This window comes from Petaurus breviceps, unplaced genomic scaffold (assembly GCF_028583685.1).
Source record: "Petaurus breviceps papuanus isolate PSGF00001 unplaced genomic scaffold, PetGlider_PUasm1.0 419, whole genome shotgun sequence".
NCBI classification, from domain to species: Eukaryota; Metazoa; Chordata; class Mammalia; order Diprotodontia; family Petauridae; genus Petaurus; species Petaurus breviceps.
This window is the reverse complement of record NW_027186324.1, coordinates 11,990,950-12,012,036: the sequence shown is the minus strand read 5'-3', so window position 1 is coordinate 12,012,036 and position 21,087 is coordinate 11,990,950. Positions and strand designations below refer to the sequence as shown.

Below are 21,087 nucleotides of genomic sequence, written 5' to 3'. Positions count from 1 at the left end.
AGGGGCTAAGCTAAGCCAATTATGCAGGTCACCGACAATAGGACCAGGCTGGGTTAGGAGAAAAGAAGGAAGGCTCTGTAGCTGTCGTAAAACTGATAGCTGTAACTGGGCATTTACATGTATATGTGTGTATCTATATGCAGTTTATCTAATATATAAAAATGTATAATTTGTATTTGTATATTATATATTTACAATTTATATGCACATATGTAGCATATATCTGATAACAGACATAAAATTGGTAACAGTGACTGGGGATTTACATGTATATGTGTGTATCTATATGTAGTTTATCTAATATATAAAAATATAATTTGTATTTGTATATTATATATTTACAATTTATATGCACATATGTAGCATATATGTGCATATATATGATAACAGACATAAAATTGGTAACAGTGACTGGGTACTTTATATGTGTATATATGCAATATACATGCATAAACTTAATACACATATGTATATGTGCATATATACATATGTGTACATATACGTGTGTGTGTATATATATTCTTCCCCCTCTCTTTTTACACAGACACAGATAATCAAGAATTACTGACAATAGAGGACCACTTAGCAGGACACGTTGTGAAGTCTTTTGTTTAAATGGTTTCCCCAGTGACCTAAAGTTTTCATGAAACTTTACAAAGCACCCTCTTTACTTCCAAGACTTAGTCTGGACATTGGGGAACTTGGTTTGTTTAACTGGTAAAAGTAAAAGTTTTTACCTCGTTGATCTTTTATGATGGACCAAGAAAACCTTAGTCCAGGAGTGGAGAACCTGTAGCCTCAAGGCCATGTGCGGCCTTCTAGATGCTTAAGTGCGGCCTTTTTGACTGAGTCCAAGTTTTACAGAACATATCCTTTTATTAAGGGGATTTGTTCTGTGAAGTTTGTATTCGGTCAAAGGGCCACACTTGAGGACCTAGAGGGCCACAGGTGCCCTCATTGCCGCAAGTTCCCCACCCCTGCCTGTCATGACAAAGAAGACAAAACAAAAGTCATCCAACTTACTCCAACCTGGATATACATTTTTCAACATTATCCTACATTGAAGGCTCCTATGTACCCCTGTGATAAGAGGAAGCTGGCATAAGGAGGATCTGAGTTCAAATGTAGCCTTGGACACTTATTAGATATATTGCCCTGGGCAAGTCAGCTTTCTCGTCTGCAAAGCTGGGATAACAACAGCCCCTGACTCACAGGGTCATTGTGACAACAAAATGATACGATATTTGTAAGGGCTCTGACACCTTTAAAGGGCTATACGAAAGCTAGCTATTAATATAAGATTATCTGCCCTACATTTGTTAGCATACAAAACAGTACAGGGATGTCCCACTTGGATCTCATACTTGACATCTTCTTACCTAAATCCACTCTCTAGTCAAACTTCCCGATGTCGACTGAGAGTAGCTCTACCCTTTGGGTTACCCTGATGGACATGATTCTGCCCTCTTTTCTTATATCAAATCACTTGCCATATCTGGTGGAGTCTAACTCCACAAAATCTCTGTATCTGCCTCCCTTATCTCTACCTGGTAAGGAGAACAAAAACAGCCAAAATATCTGCCCATCCTTCTCTTATACCCTGTATTGGCTTTCCAGAAGCAAGCCTCCAATCTCTTCCACCTGGGCCAGCAGTAACAGGTACCGTGTTGATGCTCTGAGGGTGGGGCTCCAATGACCTCTGCCCCTTCAACAAACAGCCACTTTATGCATCATTTTCTGCTGCCTCTGGAGGCAGAGAACTTCTTGCCCAGGCTGTATTGTTAAAGTCTTTGCCCAAAACAAGCCCACGTACGAACTGGTTAGCCTTGTAAGGAGGAGTGGACATCCTGACTTCACAGTCTCAGATTGGCTATCCTTTTCCAAATAGCTGCTCTGGTCTCTAATTCAGCCCCTTGTCTGAAAGGCAAAAGAAGGCATAACAGCCCTACTGCAGGGATTCAGGGCAAAGATTCTGCCTTTCGTCAGCCAGGGTTACGTCAGCAGCTCTAAACCTGCCCAGCTCTGCCAAACATCATAAAGGGGAGTTTTCAACACTACAGGGGAGATCCTAGAACTTGCTTGCTGCTTTCTGAAGGAAGGGCTATTGAGCTGTGGCAAGGCTATAGACACAACAAAAACCGTTAGTAAGAAGCAAGGGAGTTTGGATCTCTGCGCTTGAATTATCTTCAGGAGAAGAAAGGGAAGATTTGTACCTTCTTTCTGAAGCCTTTGAGGATCACACAAGATGTTTAGTGAAGCGACAGAAACCATCTGACCACAGAACAACAGATGTCGCAGCTTTAGGTTGAGACAGGATCAGGAAGAGAATGTGACAGTGATAAAGCAGTACCAGAGTGTGAGAAATAGGAAAACGGGCCCAAAGGGAAGCAGCAGCTGAGGTGGAGAGTGAAAAGAAAGAATGAGCTTCAACAGGTGACCACAGTGACCAGAGACACCATCAGGAAGTCCCAGAACCTTTGTCATCACAGAGCCAGCTGTCTACAAGAGGAGGGCTGCAGATACCTCTGGGGAAGCCAAAATCTTGAGCTCTCTCAGCATGCCTAGCTGGCAGCTGCTGAAGAATTTGTCCCACCCCTATCTCCTCACTTAGATAAAGTCTCCTGCTTAAGGACCTTACTCTATGTGCTGTGCTCCCTGAGCCTGCCCTCTTCTGGCCACTTTCCCTGGTCCCTTGTCAGTAGTCACCACCTTCTCTAGCTAAGCTTTAACCCCTGGCTAGAGTATGGCTGGCTACACTCTTAGCTACCACGGAAGGCTGAGACTAGCGGATCTCTGGAGCTCAGGAGTGCTGAGCCTCAGTGGGCTAAGCCCATTAAGAATATGTTTGGCATCAATGTGATGAGCCTCCGGAGTGGTGGATCACCCAGTCCACATTCTTATGCCAATCAGTGATATCAGGACCACTAGTAGCTCCTGTAATTTCAGCCTGGGCAAAATGGAGAGACTCAGTCTTAATTTAAATCAAAACAAGAAAAAGAACCCAGATCTGTACCCCACTGAAACTGCAGAAAGTTTACACACTTACACTCCCTTAGAGTTCTCTTACTTCCGAAGTCCAAACTTCTGCTTCGGGCATCAGCTTCTGTCTTTAAACCCCTTACTTGGATCCATTCCTTCATTTCTGGACTCTTGCTCTCTCTTTTTCCATGTGAGGGTAGAAATAATCATCTGAGGAAGATGGCAGATGAAAGGCAACCCAGATGAACTCTTTCAATATTCCCCTCTAAACAACTTCAAAGTATATCCCTCAAATCAAATTTTGGAGTGACAGCCAACAAAAGGTCAGGGTAAGACATTTTTCTAGCCTGAGAAAGCTTAGAAGGTTGACAGGAGAAGCTTGTGACATAGGGTAGAGGCCTGTCCAAAGCCCACATCTAGGAAGACAGAAGCAACAGCAGTCACATCCGCAACAGCTTCAGAACTCTAAACCCAGAGACAATAAGGTGGTCAGACAACTGATCAGAAGGAGATGGCAGGGGACCCTTTGCTGGGTACAGCTGGCACTGATTAGCAATTCTACTGACCATTTGCCACTCTGGGGCTCAGTTCTAGGGCAGGGAGGAGTGCTGGCAGTTGGTTGGTCACAGGGGAGGAGGGGCCCTGGCCGAATTTCCAAGATAAAGAGGAGGGCCAGTAGCTGCAGGGGGTTGGGGGCCCTTCCTGGGTAAAGACCAGAGCACAGGCCAGGAGATTAGTGGTTATACCTCTCCTTGAATCACACCACCTTGTAAGCACTGAAAACTTTCAGCCCCAGAACCAGCTCTGAAAATAGCACCATGGAAAAAGCTGCAGTTGAGGACAGTGCCTCCCCATCCCGAGGTGAGCAGAGCCTAACTTTAACATAAAGCTTAAAGTTAAGAAATGAACTGGAAATGCAAGGATCTGAGACAATTCCAAAAGATGGACAATGCTATAGCTTCCAGAGAAAGAACTCTGGAGCCCAAATACAGATCCAAGCAGAGCGTTTGCTCTCCTTTTCTTTTGTGGTTTTGTTTCGTTTCCTCTTTCTCATGGTTCCTCCCATTGGTTCTAATACTTCTTTACAACATGACTAGTGTGAAAATATGTTTAATATGAATGTGTATGTAGGGGGAAAAGGAGGGAAATTGAAAGGAGAAAATTGAAAACTCAAAAACTTATGGAAGTGAATGTTGAAAATGAAAAATGAATAAATTCATCGAATTAAAGGGAAAAAAAGAGAAATAAGCTGGAAAATTAGCAAACAAACAAACAGGGGTGGCTAGGTGGCACAGTGAATAGAGCACCAGCCCTGGAGTCAGGAGGACCTGAGTGAAAATCCGGCCTCAGACACTTAAACACTTACTAACTGTGTGGCCTTGGGTTAAGTCACTTAACACCAATTTTTCTGCTTTCTCCCCTCCACAAAGAAAAAAACAAAAACAAAAAAAGAAAACAAAACAAAACAAACAAGCAAAAAAAAGAATTTGACCATAAAAAGTTACTTCAGTGGCAGGGAAGACCAAGACATAAAATCAGAAGACAATGTGAAAATAGCTACAAAAAGCCTAAAAAAAATGTTAATTGGACTCAAGTCCAAGAAGAATTCCTGGAACAGTTAAAGAAAGAGATAAGAGTGGTAGAAGAAAAATTGGGAAAAAAAATGAGTTACACAAGGAAATTATGAAAAGAAAATTAACAGTTTGGTAAAAGAGGCACTAAAATTCACTGAAGAAAAGAACTCCTTAAAAAGCAGAATTGGCCAATGGAAAAAGAGGTACAAAAGCTCACAAAAAAAAATCATTCCTTAAAAATTAGAATGGAGCAAGTAGAATGACTAGAAAGACTATGACTCCACGGGACATTAAGAAACAATAAAACAAAGTAAAAAGAATGAAAAATTAAGACAATATGTTAAATATCTCATAGGAAAAACTATTGGTCTCAAAAATAGATCAAGGAGAGATAATGTAAGAATTATTAGAATACCTGAAAGTCATGATCAAAAAAAGAGTCTACACATCATATTTCAAGATATTATCATGGAAAAATACCTTGCTATCTTAGATCCAGAAGGTAAAATAGAAATTGAAAGACTCCACCAATCACCTCCTAAAAGAAATCCCAAAATTAAAACTCTCAGGAATATTATAGCCAAATTTCAGAGCACCTAGGTCAAAGAGGAAATACTTCAAGCAGCAAGAAAGGAATACTTCAAATACTGTGGAGCCACAGTAGGGATACAAAATTTAGTAGCTTCCACATTAAACGAGGGAATGCAGAGGAACTAGGATTATAGTCAAGAATTGCCCACTCAACAAAACTGAAACCAAACTGAAAAGTCTGCAGAGCTGTGATGCTGACCTCATTGTTGTATGCCTGTGAAACCTGGACAATCTGCCAGTGCCATGTTGTCTTAGAAAGATTCTGAAGATCACCTGGCAGGATAAGGTACCAGACACTGAGGTCCTTACTTGAACTAAACTGCCGAGCATCATACTCTGCTTCAGAAAGCACAACTCTGATGGGCTGATCACATTGTTCAAATGCAAAATGTATGCTTGTCAAAAAGACTTTTGTGGAGAACCCACATAGGGCAAGTGTTCACATGGTGGTCAGAAGAATTGATACAAGGATACTCTCAAAGTCTCCCTTAAGAACTCTGGAATTGATGGTGTGACATGGAAAACATTGGCACAGGACCACCCAGCATGGTGTGCCATATCAGAGAAGGTGCTACGCTCTATGAGCAAAGCAGCATTGAAACAGCTCAAACAAAAAGCAGGATGTACAAGTTTAGAGTATCCATCTCAAATGTTCACATGGACTATTTGTACCCGACCTGTGGTAGAGCATCCTGATCTCCTACTGGTCTGATCAGCCACAGCAGGATACAGTGAAACTTGACTCTAGCACAATGATGTCATTTTGGTCCCCTTCAAGAATGAAGGACAGATGGCAACCAAGCAACCCAACAAAACTGAGAATAATCCTTTGGCGGGGGGGGAGGAGGGGGGATGAATATTTAATGAAAAAGAGGACTTTCAAGCATTCCTGATGAAAACAACAGAGCTAAATAGAAAATCTGACATTTCAACAGAAGACTTAAGAGAAACATAAAAAGGTAGCCATGAAAGAGTGATCATAAGTATCTCAACAGAGTCAAACATTTTACTTTCCTATATGAGAAGATGACACATGGAGCCCCTAAGAACTTTATTACTATTAGAACAGGAGTTTACATAGACAGAGGGCATGAATATGAGTCAATTATGTGGGAATGATCTCCCAAAAAAATGGAGTGAGAAAGAGGGACACACCTGGAGAAGGCAGAAGCAAAAGTAGAATAGGGAAAGTTTTCTCCCATAAGAAAGGCACACCAGAGGGACGAAGCCAAGATGGTGGAGTAGAAACAGGACTTCCGTGGGGCTCCTGCTCCCACTTCCTCTAACACATGTAAAAATGACTCTAAACAAACTTTAGAGCTGCAGAACCCACAAAGTGACAGAGAGAAACAAATCTCTCACTGCAGACAGCCTGGCAGGCCAGCAGGAAGGATCCATCGAAGCTCACTGGGAGTCAAGCCCAGCCCCCCCGCCAGCCGCAGTTTTAGCCCCAGGGTGGCCCCAACAATCTGTGGCTAGAGCAGACTTCATGAGAGTAAATCACCAGCAGCTGTAGTGGTTTCCAGACCTCTCAATTCATTAATGCCAAAGACAAAGTTAAAGGTCAGTGTGGAACTTGGTTGGTCTAGGGGAGGGTAGAAGAGTGCGGTCTGGCGGCTACCCCTGGAGTGAAAAGAGGAGGAGATGTGGCGGCTGCAGTCACTGCTGTGTGACTGCTTCAGAGCTTCTGGTCTGCATATTGTAGGGGGACCAAGAGACCATTCAGAGGCTGAGCGCTTTTGCGCTTTTGGATCTATACACATACAGGTATACATACATATACACATATGTATTCTTAAGAGGATATATGGGTATATAAACATATATGTGAGTGTGGGCATTTGTATGTTCACATATACATAGACAAAGGGCACAGGGACGAATATGAAGGAACGATATCTAAAAAAGAGAATTAAGAGGTGAGAGAGGAATTTATTATGAAAAGAAGAAAGGGAGCGATCGATTAGGGTAAATTGTCTTATATAAAAGAGGCAAGAGATAACTGTTACAATGGAGGGGAAGAGCAGGAAGGTGAATGGGAATGGGACGACCTGATTTTCATTGAATTTGGCTTAAGGAGGGAATAACACACAATCAATTGGGTATCTTACCTTACAGGATAGAAGGGGGAGGGGATAGAAGAGGAGAGGATAGAAGGCAGGGCAGATTCAGGGAGAGGGTAGTTAGAGGCAAGCATTTTTGAAGGGTGATGTGGTTGAGGAAGAAGGTGGAGTGGGTAGGGAGCGGGAAGGGATGGAGGGAAGTGTAGTTGGTCTTTCACAATATAACTGCTATGGAGGTGATTTGGGTGACTACACATCAACAATCTATATTGAATTGCTTGTCTTCCCAGTGGGGGTGGGTGAGGAAGGAAGAAGGGGAAAAAATCTGGAACTCAAAGTTTTAAAAACAAATGTTTAAAAATTGGTTTTTCGCATGCAACTGGGAAATAGGATATACAGGTACTAGGGTATAGAGACCCATCTTGTCCTACTAGAAAGTTAGAGGGGAGTGAAGAGGGAGGATATAAGAGAGAGCAGACTGTGGGAGGGGCATTCAGTAACTTGCTGGGAGGGGGAAAGACGGGGAGAGAAAAAATTGTAACTCAAAATCTTGTGGAGATGAATGTTGAAAACTAAAAATAAATTTTTAAAAATATATTTAAAAAAAACAAAGGCACACAAAGAAAAGCTTTTGCAATGAGGGGGAAATAAAGGAGTAGCCAGCAATGCTTGAATCTTTCACAGAAATTGGTTCAAAGAGGGAAGACTATATATACACACTCATTTGTGTATATAAATGTAACTTACCTAATAGGGAAATAGGGGGTAGAGGGTGATAAAAAGGAGGACAAATTAAGGAGGCAGTGGTTAGAAGCAAAATAGACTTTTGAGGAGGTACAGGATAAAAAGAGAAAGAGAGAGGAAGAAACAGAAGATAATGGAATGGAGGAAAATGCAGCTAGTAACCATACCTCTGAATGTGAATGGGATGAGTTCACCCATAAAATGGAAACAGCAGAATGGATTGGAAAACAGAATCCAACAATATATTGTTTACAAGAGACACATTTGAAACAAAAAGTCACACAGAGTTAAAAGTAAAGGACTGGAGAAGAATCTTATATACTTCAGCTAAACTTTAAAAAAGGTAAGGGTAGCTATCATGATCTCAGACAAAGTAGAAGCAAAAATAGATCTAATTAGAAGAGATAATCAGGGAAACTACATTTTTTCTGAAAGGTACCATAGACAATGAAATAAATATCAAAAAATTTTATAGGAAGTTTCTTTGATAAAGGCCTCATTTCTCAAATATATACTGAGTATAGAATTGAGTCAAATTTATAAAAAAGAAGAGTCATTCCCTAATTGATAAATGATCAAAGAATATAAACCGGCAGTTTTCAGAAAAACAAATCAAACCTATCTGTAGTTACATGAAAAAAAAATAATCTAAATCATTATTTGAGAAAAGCAAATTAAAACAACTCTGAAGTACCACCTCACACCTAATAGAAATGATAAATGCTAGAGGGGATGAGGGAAAAATAGATACTCTAATGAAGTATTGGTGGACTAGCGAACTGGTCCAACCATTCTGGAGAACAATTTGGAACTCCACCCAAAGGGTTATAAAACCGTGCATATTGACCCAGTAATACCCCTACTTGATCTGTGTCCCAAAGAAATAAAAGGAAAAGGACCTATTTGCACAAAAATATTTATAGCAGCTATTTTTGTGGTGGCAAAAAAAAAAAGCCCAAATGATATTCAAAGGTATACTCATTAACTGGGGAATGGCTAAACAAATTAGCATATGATTGTGATGTAGTACTAGTGCACTATGAGAAATGACAAGGGTGTAGTTTCTGAAAAACATGATAAGACCTATATGAACTGATGTAAGTGAAGTGATAAGAATCAGGAGATTATTGTGCAGAGTGCCACCAATGTTTTAACTATGAAAGACTTGGCTACTCTGATCAATGCAATGATCCAAGACAATTCCAAAGGAATCATGACCAAAAAAAAATGCTATCCACCTCCAGAGAGACAACTAATAAACTTTGAATGCAAAGTGAAGTAAAATTTTCTCACTTTCTTTCTTTTTCTTGCTTTTTAAAAAATATGGCGAACATGAAAATGTTTTGCATGATTTCATATGTATAATTGAAATTATATTGCATGCCTTCTCAGTGAGTGGGGGGATAGAATTTAGGAAAGGAGAGTATTTAGAACTCAAATTTTAAAAAAAGAATGTTAAAAATAAACAACTTTTTTTAAACTTTTTTTTGCCTTCTTTTTCTTGAAGAACAATTGGGGTTAAGTGACTTGCCCAAGGTCACATGGCTAGTTTTTGTGTTAAGTGTCTGAGGCTGAATTTGAACTCAGGTCCTCCTGACTTCAGGGCCAGAGCTCTATTCACTGCATCACCTAGCTGCCCCCTTAAAAACTTTTTTTTTAATTCTTAAATTTAAGTAGTTAAATTTCTGAAAAAGTAATTAAATTGAATCTGGAAAAGTAATTAAAAAGTAATTAAATTCTGAAAAAGTAATTAAATTTCTGAAAAAAAAATTTTTAATTAAAAAAAAATTGTAAAGGAGAGAGTGGAAATAAAGTTCTAAAGCATCCATGCTAAGGGGAAAATTCACTGTATCTGACAATTCTCAGGGCTATTTTCTGTCCATTTAACATGCCTCAGAATTACTTTATCTTGCATTTCTCTTGTCCTAAGTTATGTGGAACAAATTTCCTGTGGTTATGTATAGCTTAGAATTCTTGTTCCTTCAAATCCTTCAAGAATTTATTTATATTAGAGAATGGTTCACTCTTACATATTTGTGTTAATTCCCTCTGTATCTTGTATTACACACTGATCAGAGATATCTGAAACAGTGTTTTTCCTCAAAAAAATAAAGGTTCACTTTTTACTCTTTGCTGCATTGATTTTTTCATACAAAAGCGTTTTAATTTTAAATAGCCTAACTTGTTTATTTTCTCTTTTATGATTAGCTCTCTCTATTATTTGGTTAAGAATTCTACCCTGAGGCAGCTAGGTGGTGCATTGAATAGAGCACCAGCCCTGGAGCCAGGAGGACTTGAGTTCAAATGTGATTTCAGACACTTGACACACTTACAAGCTGTGTGACCTTGGGCAAGTCACTTAACCCCAATTGCCCTGCCCTCTCCCCTCAAAAAAAAAAAATAATTCTACCCTGAGCCATCTTTGTGAAAGGTATTTCATTCCATTCTTTATTCTGTTGTCTTTTTGTACTTTGTAGTATAAATTTTGCTTTGTTTTCTATCTATATAAATCTGATCTCCTTCACCTAGATTATGAAATCTATGAGAGCAGGAATTATGTTTTCATCTTCTTTACCATAGCTCACAATGCCTCAGGTATGCTAGAAGCTCAAAAATATTTGCTGTGAAAGTGAGATAACTTATAAATGTTAACCAAGAAAGAATATTCCTTTTCTTAGGAGGAATCTGTGGAGACAAAAGAACTGACTAAGTCCTTAAGAACTAGCAGAAAATATGTTTTACTGAATTCATTCTGACTCTTCTCCTTAACTGTTAAAAACAAGGAGTTGAATGATTTTTTTAAAAAAGGGTCCTCTTGTAAAACTGCTTTGAACTGATCAGTCTATAAGCCCTTCCTTAAAAAAAGGGGGCAGCTAGGTGGCGCAGTGAGTAAAGCGCCAGCCCTGGAGTCAGGAGGACCTGAGTTTGGTTCCTGTCTCAGACACTTAACACCCACACAAAAAAACTAGCCGTGTAATCTTGGGCAAGTTACTTAACCCCAACTGCCCTCCAAAAAGCGAGAGAGAGAGAGAGAGAGAGAGGCACAGGACATAGTAGGAATTAGTCTTTCAGTTCTTGTGCACATATGGAAACTATTTTTTGAACCCTAGAAGAAAAAATTTTCATACAAGGGGACTAAGGGAGGGTATAATTTTCATAATAATCTAAAGGTACCAACAGGGTGGGAAGATTGTTTGATATCTAGGAACGGACTATGTAGCCTGATAAGATAAGACAATGTGATATTACATAGTTACCATGTAGAGGAGTGATCAGAAGAACAACAAGTGGAACATGAAAGATTCTATCTGGAATATCATCTGAATGGGAACAACTCCCTTCCGTCCATTTCTATTCCTCAGTATCAATGTGTTCTGCATCATTATAAATAGGTCAAAACGCTTCAGATCACAAAGCCATCTGTCTTTGTCTATTTAATAAAGACAACTGCTTTTCAATCATCACGTTTAAAGCTTAATTCTGTACTCACTGAATTTCAAAGCAATAAAGTACATCAGGCAAGCATATGTCTACTCTTTTTATAGAATGACATATGTCTGTGATGCAGAATTCTGCTTATTAAAAAACTTTATAATGAACTAAAATCAGACATATTACCTGTTCTTCTCGTGCTTGGTCAATGCAGAGGTTTTCCTCACCCCAGACTTTCCAAGAAAAGCAGAAGTAACAAAGCACCCCTTTTCTCAGTTATCAGACTGAATGGTAGAGTACACAGACATGAAACAACGTAGGCACTTGAGCTCTTTTGAAAGCACTGGAGTTCACATCCTGTGCCTTCCTGACATTTCTGCAGTTATCTGCAGGGAGTTTTCTAGCTAAATAAATAAATAAAAAGAGAAAGAACTGCTTTCCCCACTTTTCCAGCCTGAAATGAGAGCACAGAACTACAAATAAAAGTGCTGCAGCTGTGCCTTCACTGTTCTACATGAAAATCAAAAACCACAAGTCTGTACATATGGAGATGAGATTAAGTTATCTGCTGCAGATCAACAGTCACATGTTCACTTCCAAGTGATCCCAAGAGAACAGCCCTTGTATTACCAAGACCAGACCACAATTTGCATGAGTAAATTGTACCAGTGCAAATTATCCATGAGGATTTTGCTGCCTAAAAAAAGTATGTATCTGTGTATGTATGTATGTGTGTGTTTGCATATAGATAGATAGACAGACAGACAGATATGATAGATAGAATTAGAGATACATACTTTTTCAGGCAGTAAAGTCCTTTTTTATAATTTTTTTAATAATTGTGTAATCTACACTATGTGTGTATATATAGGTGCTTGTATACACACACAATATATATATACATGTGTGTATACATACATATATACACACATATTTATATAGATACATATATATACACACATATTTATATAGAAGCTGGGTGGTGCAGTAGATAGAGCACTGGGCTTGGAATCAGGAAGACTCATCTTCATGAATTCAAATCCTTCCTCAGACACTTACTAGCTGTGTGACCCTGGACTTGTCACTTAACCCTGTTTGCCTCAGTTTCCTCATGTGTAAAATGAGCTGGAGAAGGAAATGGCAAACTCATACCAATATCTTTGCCAAGAAAACCCCAAATGGACTCATAAAGTGTTGGACACAACTGAATAAGAACATGACACAAAATCAAAAGTTGGAAAGCCACTCTTCCCCCATTGAACATCTAGTCCAGAGCTGGGGACCCTGCAGCCTCGAGGTCACATGAGGCCTTCGAGGTCCTTGGGCATGGCCTTTTGACCTAGCCCAAGTTTTACAGAACAAATCCTTTTATTAAAGGTTCTATGAAGTTTGGATTCAGTCAAAGGGCCACATTTGGGGACCTACAGGGCCACAGGTGCCCTCAAGGCTTCAGATTCCCCACCCCTGATCTAGCCACTAGTGGTTTCCAATAAAATCCAATCCAACCATCTTGTTATTGAGTATGGGAGAGGAGGTGCGGAATACTGAATAGAAAGTTAACCTTGAATCCAGGAGAACCTGATTCACATCCCACCTCTGACACATACCAGAAGTCTGCCTCTGGACAAATCAATGCCATAAGCAACTCTAATATTCTATGCTGAATTTGGAGGGATGGGGAGGGAGCAGACATTCATATGACTGCTGCTCTATTAAATATAATCTTAGTTGATCCTCACGACAACCCTGAATGGTAGATGCTATTATTACCCCCATTTTACAGTTGATAAAACTAAAGTTAAATGACTTGCCCAAGATCTCCCAGTTAGTAAGTGTCTAAAGTAGAATTTGAATTCAGGCCTTTCTAATTCCAAGTCCAGTGCTCTGTCTGCTGAACCACCAGCAGCATAGATGAGAATATATCGACCTGCATTGGTAGAGGGAGTTTCTTCCCCTAGGAAATCCCTACACTGATGAAACCACAGCTTCTGTCCCTATCACTAAGTGACTGGGAACTGGCCAAATGAGTACCTAGTCCTAAGAGCAGTTATTGGTGGCTGGGGAGTCTGGGGGAGAGGTAGTAGAAAGGGGAGGGGTAAAGATTTGGGGGGGGGTGTCTCTGTCTGCTGCTGCATCTGGAAGAGGGGAAGGGACTGCAAGCAGACAATATTATTCATATTCCCGAGGCTGGGCCCGAATTTGGCCAGTCCTCTCTCAGATCTATATGCACTTTTAATACAAAGACAAAACTAGTGGTAGTGCCTACCCTCAAGGAGCTTACATTAAATTCAGGTGATACAACATGTAAACAGGTAAGTATATAAATGGTCATTTGAAGCAGAAGAACGCACCAAGGCAACCAAAATAAGCTTCTTGTACGAGGTGGCACAAGACTTGCTTTATTCAAAAGGGACACTGGAAGTTATAGGTAAACTATGATTATAGATCTAGATCCAGATCTAGAAACTAGAGATTATAAGTAAAGAGTGTTACTCTCAGCCCAGAGACCAGCCTGTGTGCACACAGGCATGGACAGATTCATCCGGCTGGACATGAAGAGATAAACCTGGAAAAGGTAGCCCTGGCTTTAAAGGTCAACTAGAGACGTTGTATTTCAGCCTGGAGGCAAAAGGGAAATAGAGATTTTGGAGTAGGGGGATGTCATGGTTGGACTTGTGCTTTGGAAAGTTCATTTTGGCAGGCTCATAGGAGGATGCAGAGCAGAGAGGAGAAATTAGAAACAGGAAGACCAGTTAGGAGGCTATCCAATAGTACAGGCACAAGGGATGAGGGCCTGAAGTGGTACAGAAGCCTGAGAATGGAGAGCGAGGGACAGGAGTAAGAGATTTTGTGGATGCAGATTTGGTAAACCATGGCAAGTGTTTGTACATAAAGGGAAATGAAAGTGTCAAAGGTGTTTTCCAAGACTGTGAACCTGAGAGACTGGAAAAGATAAGATCAAAAGAAATAGTTGAAAGTATTGTTGCAGTCTAGGGGTTCCAGGAACCCCAAAATTCAACGGAAAAAGGTGTGGGTTCTGCCTCAAAAGAATTCACCTTAAGCCTTCTTTCAGTCAGAGACAAGGTTTATTAAAACACCAGTTGGGGTGGGTGAGATTTTAAGGATCTGAGCAATTTGGTGGAGGGCAAGATGGACCTTTTATACAGACTGGGAAGAGTTGGATGTGATCCAGGAGTGGCCAATAGGCTGGGCTGCCCCAAGGTAACAGAGAAGTCTAGATGGAGTCTAGGAAGAGTGGCAAACAGCCTGGAGTGGGGCCAGGTTCAGACAATGAGGGATTGTACTGGGATGAGTGCGCAGCTCTGGAGAGCTAGGCTCCAGTTCAGGGCCTTTGGGGTCCAGCAGAAGTGGACCTGAGATGGGGACATGACGAAAGTTTATTTTGGTGGACATGTTAAAGTTGTGATATCTCTCAGACATCTAATTGGAGATGTCCAACTGGTCAATTGGTGGTTCGGGTCTGTAATTCGAAAAATGAGACCTGGATATATAAGGCCCCTCCCACAAAAAGATTCTAATCAAACTCCTGGGAGCTAATGAGATCACCTAGAGAGAAGGTATAGCTATTAAAGAGAAGTGGCCCCAGGGATACGTCCCTAGTTAGGAGAGTGATATGGGTAGATAATACAATAAAAGAAACTAAGAGAAAGAGGTTGAACAGGGAAGAAAAGACCAGGAAGGAGCAATGGCAAAAAGTTGAGGGAGGAGAGAATACCCAACAGGAGGGAGGTGGCCTACACCGTCAAAAGCTAAAATAAAAGGGGGAGAGAGGGAGGGAGATAAATAAATAAATAAATAAAAGGGGAGAGAGAAAGACAGAGGGACAGAATTGGAAACTCACAACTTTTTTAATAAAGTTTAAAAAATATATATTAAAAAAAACTAAAGCAAGGTCTAGAATGAGAAATGAGAAAAAACTATAGAAGATTTAGTAACTAAGAAATTGGTCAACCTTAGAAAAAAGCAATTTCAGTCCATTGATGAGGTCAGAAGCCAGGTTGTAGGGTTAAGAAGTGAATCTGAGGAGACGACATGGAGGCAAGGGGCATTTATATAGGAGTCTTATGTTGGAAAAAGTACCAGATTTATAAACAATTCCTTCCTATTTTGACTGTTCTCACTAATTAGGTACTAATTAGGCCAAATATTGCCGGTCTAGGATGGTGAATGTAGGAAAGTTCAACACTTGTTCATCCATCCCCTCTTTCCTTTCCTTCAGGCCTGTAAGGTATGACTGAATTTTGTTTCCACAGAACTTATGTGAAAACATGATTTGAGGTCATACTGGTGGCTGATGTCAGAAACTAAACTGCCTGTAGAGGGCACTGTGGGAGATATTCGCAGTCAGAAAATCAGAATATCGAGTCATTTTCTTTGTTCTGAGAAGACCTCTACCTGCATATCAAAAGAACTTCCAGGCCAGGTCTCATTCACAAAGGATGAGGATGAGGTCTATTAACCCAGACAGGGTCTCAGATAATGGGACTTTTATCACTGACATCCTGAGTTCAAATCTCCAGACTCACAGCTTTTTTCAATTCCCTTAGCATTGGAAATTCCTCTCTCATGCTATTCCTGATGCTGACAAATAGACGAAAAATATAAAGAATAAAGTATGTGGGAAGGTAGGGGGATTGAAATGTGGAAATTGGAAGATGCAATAAGAGGGTGGGGTTTAGTGAACCCTGGAATGCTGACCAATGGGATTCAAGGTGAGATATTTGAATCTGGATAAATTGTAAAAGGGTTTTTGTAAGGATCTTAACAGTGTGCTTGCACCTGGCCCTTTTTGGATTAGAGATCAAGTCACCTGTCTGAATGAGGTGAAATAATTTTTTTTTTCTAAATGCACTCATGGCCAGGTTGAATTCTTGGTAAGATAGTTATTTCTAACAGGCCTCTCTCTGCATGGGATCTGGTACAACAGTCTCAATGCTAGGTGAGGCTGGACTCCAGACAAAAGACAGCAAAGTGTATGGAATATCCACAAAAGCAGTAAAAATAAGTGAGCAGGGAACTTGTCTGTCCTGAGCTTCACCTAAAGGAGAGGTCCTTTCCCTATTGTGTGTGTGGCCAGCTGAGGGAGATACTGACATAAAGGAACACATCTTGGGCCAGATATAGTCATTCCCCTCCCCCAGAAGTGGCCTTCAGTACTCATCTCCTTCCAAGGCTCTTTGAGAAACCCAGAATCAGGATGACAGGTCTGGGCTCCCCAGTAGGTGAGGAGGTAGTCTGTGTTTACAGCAGGACCTCCCTTCCCATGCTGGTAAGATACCTCCTCATCCCCTACCTTACCCTAACTGGCAGGAATTTGAAGAGGGATGGTGAGGTAGATGATGGATGGCTGAAGTCCCAAAGCCTGGAGTTTAAAGATTGAGCCCATTCACAGGCCCTTTTCCTTTCCCCCTTCCCACTTTGACTCAAATGGGAGAGGCCCAAGGATAATGACACTGTGGGAGGTATGGTATGAGGAAGGGTATGGTGGAGCTCTAAAGTCAGAAGACCTGAATTCAAATCCCACCCCTTACTACCTATAAATAACTTGCCCTCCCCAAGTCTCAGTTTCCTCTTCTATAAAATGGGGCAGGGGATGAAGGCAGAGTAACGGTGTTGGACTAGTGACCTCTGAAGTCCCTCCCCACCTTGAATCTATGGTCCTATACCTGGGTCAGGTCTCCCCTGACTCTGAAGTCAGAGTGAAAAGCACATTCCCTAAAGAAAGTCATAATGCTGAAAGTCCTTCCCCTTCTTTGTCACTGTCCCCTGTTGGGTCATAGCCCTTCAGACATGACCAGGAAAAACCTGCAGCGATTCATAGCAATCCAGAATTTCAGCTGCCATGGGGATCTTTTCCTACCTACAACTACAGTCCTAAGAACAGTCCTCCAGGAGCACTGACAGTGATTTCCAGACAGAACTGTTCCTAGTTGGTGACACAACATATGTGTTCTTCAGCATAATCTCCTTGGGAACTGCAGGCTGGAATTTAAACTACTCTAGCCAAAATGATTTCATAATCATAGATTAAACTGCTCTGGAAGCTTGATTCCTTTGTGTTCTTCTGTAGAAAAATGAAATAGAAAGTCAGGCAAACCCTTCATTTTGCTATCATTACTTTTTAAAAATTACAATTGTAGTTTTGCACTTTTGTAATTCTAATAATAAGCAAATTGGCATCATATTAAATCTGCCCTGGAATCTCACTATCATATTACTTACTAGAGAAGAATTTAGTCTATCTTGGGACCTATCAAAGGGGACTTAATTATCAAGGTTTCATTAAAAGGGAATTGATAAAGTGCAACTAGGTGGAATTCTGGATGGAGCACAGCCCTGGAGTCAGGAGGACCTGAGTTCAAATCCGGCCTCAGACACTTGACACATTTACTAGCAGTGTGAACTTAGACAAGTTGCTTAACCCCAATTGCCCTCCAAAAAAAAAAAGAAAAAAAAAGTAATTCCCCATGACATGATCCATACAAATAGATTATGATAAGTTACTACTGTACCTAAATTCATTTAGAAAAGTTTGGAGGATTCTCCTGTCTCCTTGGGAAAAAAAATTTTTTTTAACTTGACAATCATGCTTCATGGTTGTGTTTTCCAAAGAGATATCCAATCAATCCACAATAATTAATCTACCTCAGAACATCTACACATGCGCAGTGTGTAAGAAAAAGGGAATGTAATTACTCACTCCCAAAGCTGACATAGTCCCAGAATGCAGCCATATGTGAACAGGTTTCAATGGGTAAAAAAGATGTCATATATGCTTTGAGCCCCGCTTAGAACACCAATTAAATTTAGTCGAGAAGGGGATAATTCTAGCCACATTTGGGATCACCAAGGTGTTCAATAACTGTCTTTAAAAAAAATCTTAAGAGTTCCGCGATTCTGCAAGCCAGCGACTACGATGAAACATTCTACAGGAGGAAGGGGAAGGGGAAGGAGTAAAAGGAAGGAGAAGGGAAAAGAGAAAGCACACTGACAACGTAGCTTTGGAGGACAACTGGCTAGTAGGAGAAACTGCATCCAGTGTGGAGCAGACATACGCCCTCCAGACAAAGATAAACAACAGTCCACTGAGTAAGGAAGAAGCCTCAAAAAGCATTTTGTCGTCATCTTCGTCGTGCTCAGTTGTTTCGGTCCTATCTGCGTCTTCATGACCCCGTTTAGGTTTTCTTGCAAAGATACTAGAATGGTTTGCCATTTCCTTCTTGAGCTCATTTCTACAGAAGAGAAAACTGAGGCAAACAGGGCTAAGTGACTTGCCCAGGGTCACACAGCTAGTAAATGCCTGAGGCCAGATTTGAACTTCCTGACTCCTAGCCCAGAACTTTATCCACTCTAGCACCTAACTGCCCCTCAAGGCTCATGACCCCTGACAATTGAGAAGTGGGTTGTAGAGAGGAACAGGCCCTGAAAACCCAACAGAAAGAACTCCATGAAGAGAGGACATCCACTTTCTGCAGCCAGGAGTCATGAGCTGGCTTTGCAAACATGTCTTCTTCGGGTGTGGTTCATTACCACAGTGTTCTGTTGGAGCCCACTTTTCTCATGAACATCTATCAAGAACATTTATGGAGCACCTACTATGTTTCATTGAACTATGCATACCTCTTGACTTAGCAATGACATAATTAAGTATTTTTATCAAAAAAGATCAATGCAAGAGGAAAGGATCCATATGTCAAGTCAAGTCAATAGCATTTATTAAGTGATTACTACATGCCAGGCACTGTGCTAAGCCCTGGTGATACAAAGAAATGTAAAAAAACAATCCTTTCCTTCAAGGAGCCTACAATATAATGGGACAGACAAGCCAAGATGGTGGAGTAAGAGCCGGGACTTGCTTGAGCTCACCCCTCCAAATACCTGCAAAAAATGACTCTCAACAAATTGTAGAGCAGCAGAACCCACAAAATGACAGAGTAAAGCAAATCCCCAGCCTGAGACAACTTGGAAGGTGGACAGGGTCTATGGCACTAGGCTGGGAGCAGAGTGAGTCCAAAATGGGCTGCACCAGCACAGACAGCCTGCAGCAGGCCTAAGGGCACTGAATTGCTGGCCGCAGTGGCAGTTTCCAAGCTTCTCAACCCACAAACACCAAACACAGTATAGAAGGTTAGTGGGAAAACTCTGTGGGGCCTGGATAAAAGAGGACCACAGAAAGACTGGAAGCCAGCCCCAGGCCCAGGGCAGTTGAGACAGCGGTGGCAGCAGCTACGTCTAGAGTTAAGGACCCACAGATGGCAGAGCATCAAGTGGCTAATAAAAAAACCTTTGAAGGCTGGGACAGTACACCCACCCCCACGCCCATCCCTACTGGAAGCAAAGTCTTACCCTGACAAAGAGTTAGAAAGTCAAGCATTTAGCTGGGAAGATAAGCAAACTGCTTTTAAAAAGTCAAACTATCGAATCTTACCTTGGTGACAAGGAAGATCAAAACATATGATCAGAAGAAGACAACAAAGTCAAAGTTCCTACATCAAAAGCCTCTAAGAAAAATATGAATTGGTCACAGTCCATGGAAGAGTTCAAGAAGGATTTTGAAAATCAAGTAAGAGAAACAGAGGAAAATTGGGAAAAGACATGAGAGTAATGCAAGAAAATCATGAAAAACAAGTCAACAGCTTGCTAAAGGAGACCCAAAAAAATACTGAAGAAAATAACAACTTAAAAATTAGACTGACTAATGGTAAAAGAGGTCCCAAAAACCAATGAGAAGAAGAATGCCTTAAAAAAAGCAGAATTGGTCAAATGGAAAAGGAGGTCCAAAAGCTCACTGAAGAAAATAATTCCTTCAAAATTAGAATGGAGCAAATGGAAGCTAATGAATTTATGAGAAATCAAGAAATTATAAAACAGAACCAGAAGAATGAAAAACTAGAAGGCAATGTGAAATATCTCATTGGAAAAACCACTGACCTGGAAATAGATCCAGGAGAGATAACATAAAAATTGTTGAAAGTCATGATCAAAAAGAGCCTAGCCATCAACTTTCAAGAAATTATCAAGGAAAACTGCCCTGATATTCTAGAACCAGAGGGTAAAATAGAAATAGGAACAATCCACTGATCCTCTTGAAAATAGTCCCAAAAGGAAAACTCCTAGGAATATTGTAGCCAAATTCTAGAGTTGCCGGGTCAAGGAGAAAATATTGCAAGCAGACAGAAAGAAACAATTTGAGTATTGTGGAAATACAATCAGAATAAGACAAGATCTAGCAGCTTCTATATTAAGAGATCGAAGGGTTTGGAATATGATATTCCAGAGGTCAGAGGGGCTAGAATTAAAACCAAGAATCGCCTACCCAGCAAAACTGAGTATAATACTTCAGGGGAAAAATATGGATCTTCAATGAAATAGAGGATTTTCAAGGATTCTTGCTTGAAAAACCAGAGCTGAACAGAAAATTTGACTTTCTAACATAGGAATCAAAAGAAGCATGAAAAGGTAAACAGAAAAGAGAAATCATAAGAGACCTATTAACGTTGAACTGTTTACATTCCTACATGGATAGATGATATTTATAATTCATGAGACCTTTCTCAGTATTAGGGTAGTTGGAGGAAATATATGTGTACATATACATATACATGTATGTACATGTATGTAGAGATAGATAGATAAATAGATAGATAGATAGATAGATAGATAGATAGATAGATAGATAGATA

General features: G+C 40.5%; 1 protein-coding gene across 2 annotated transcripts in view; it reads right to left on the bottom strand.

Annotated features, from left to right (window-relative positions):
* PPEF1 (protein phosphatase with EF-hand domain 1) overlaps positions 1–11,935 on the bottom strand; it is a 171,365-nt gene extending 159,430 nt beyond the window's left edge. Inside the window, exons 1-2 of one of the 2 annotated variants that reach the window (XM_069100717.1) lie at positions 11,570–11,935; positions 3,047–3,189 (exon numbers count right to left, since the gene is read on the bottom strand). The gene's annotated coding sequence lies outside the window, so the exon portion shown is untranslated. The remainder of the gene's footprint in view (positions 1–3,046; positions 3,190–11,569) is intronic. The other variant, XM_069100716.1, reaches the window with a different exon arrangement.
* Between the last annotated feature and the right edge of the window lie 9,152 nt (positions 11,936–21,087).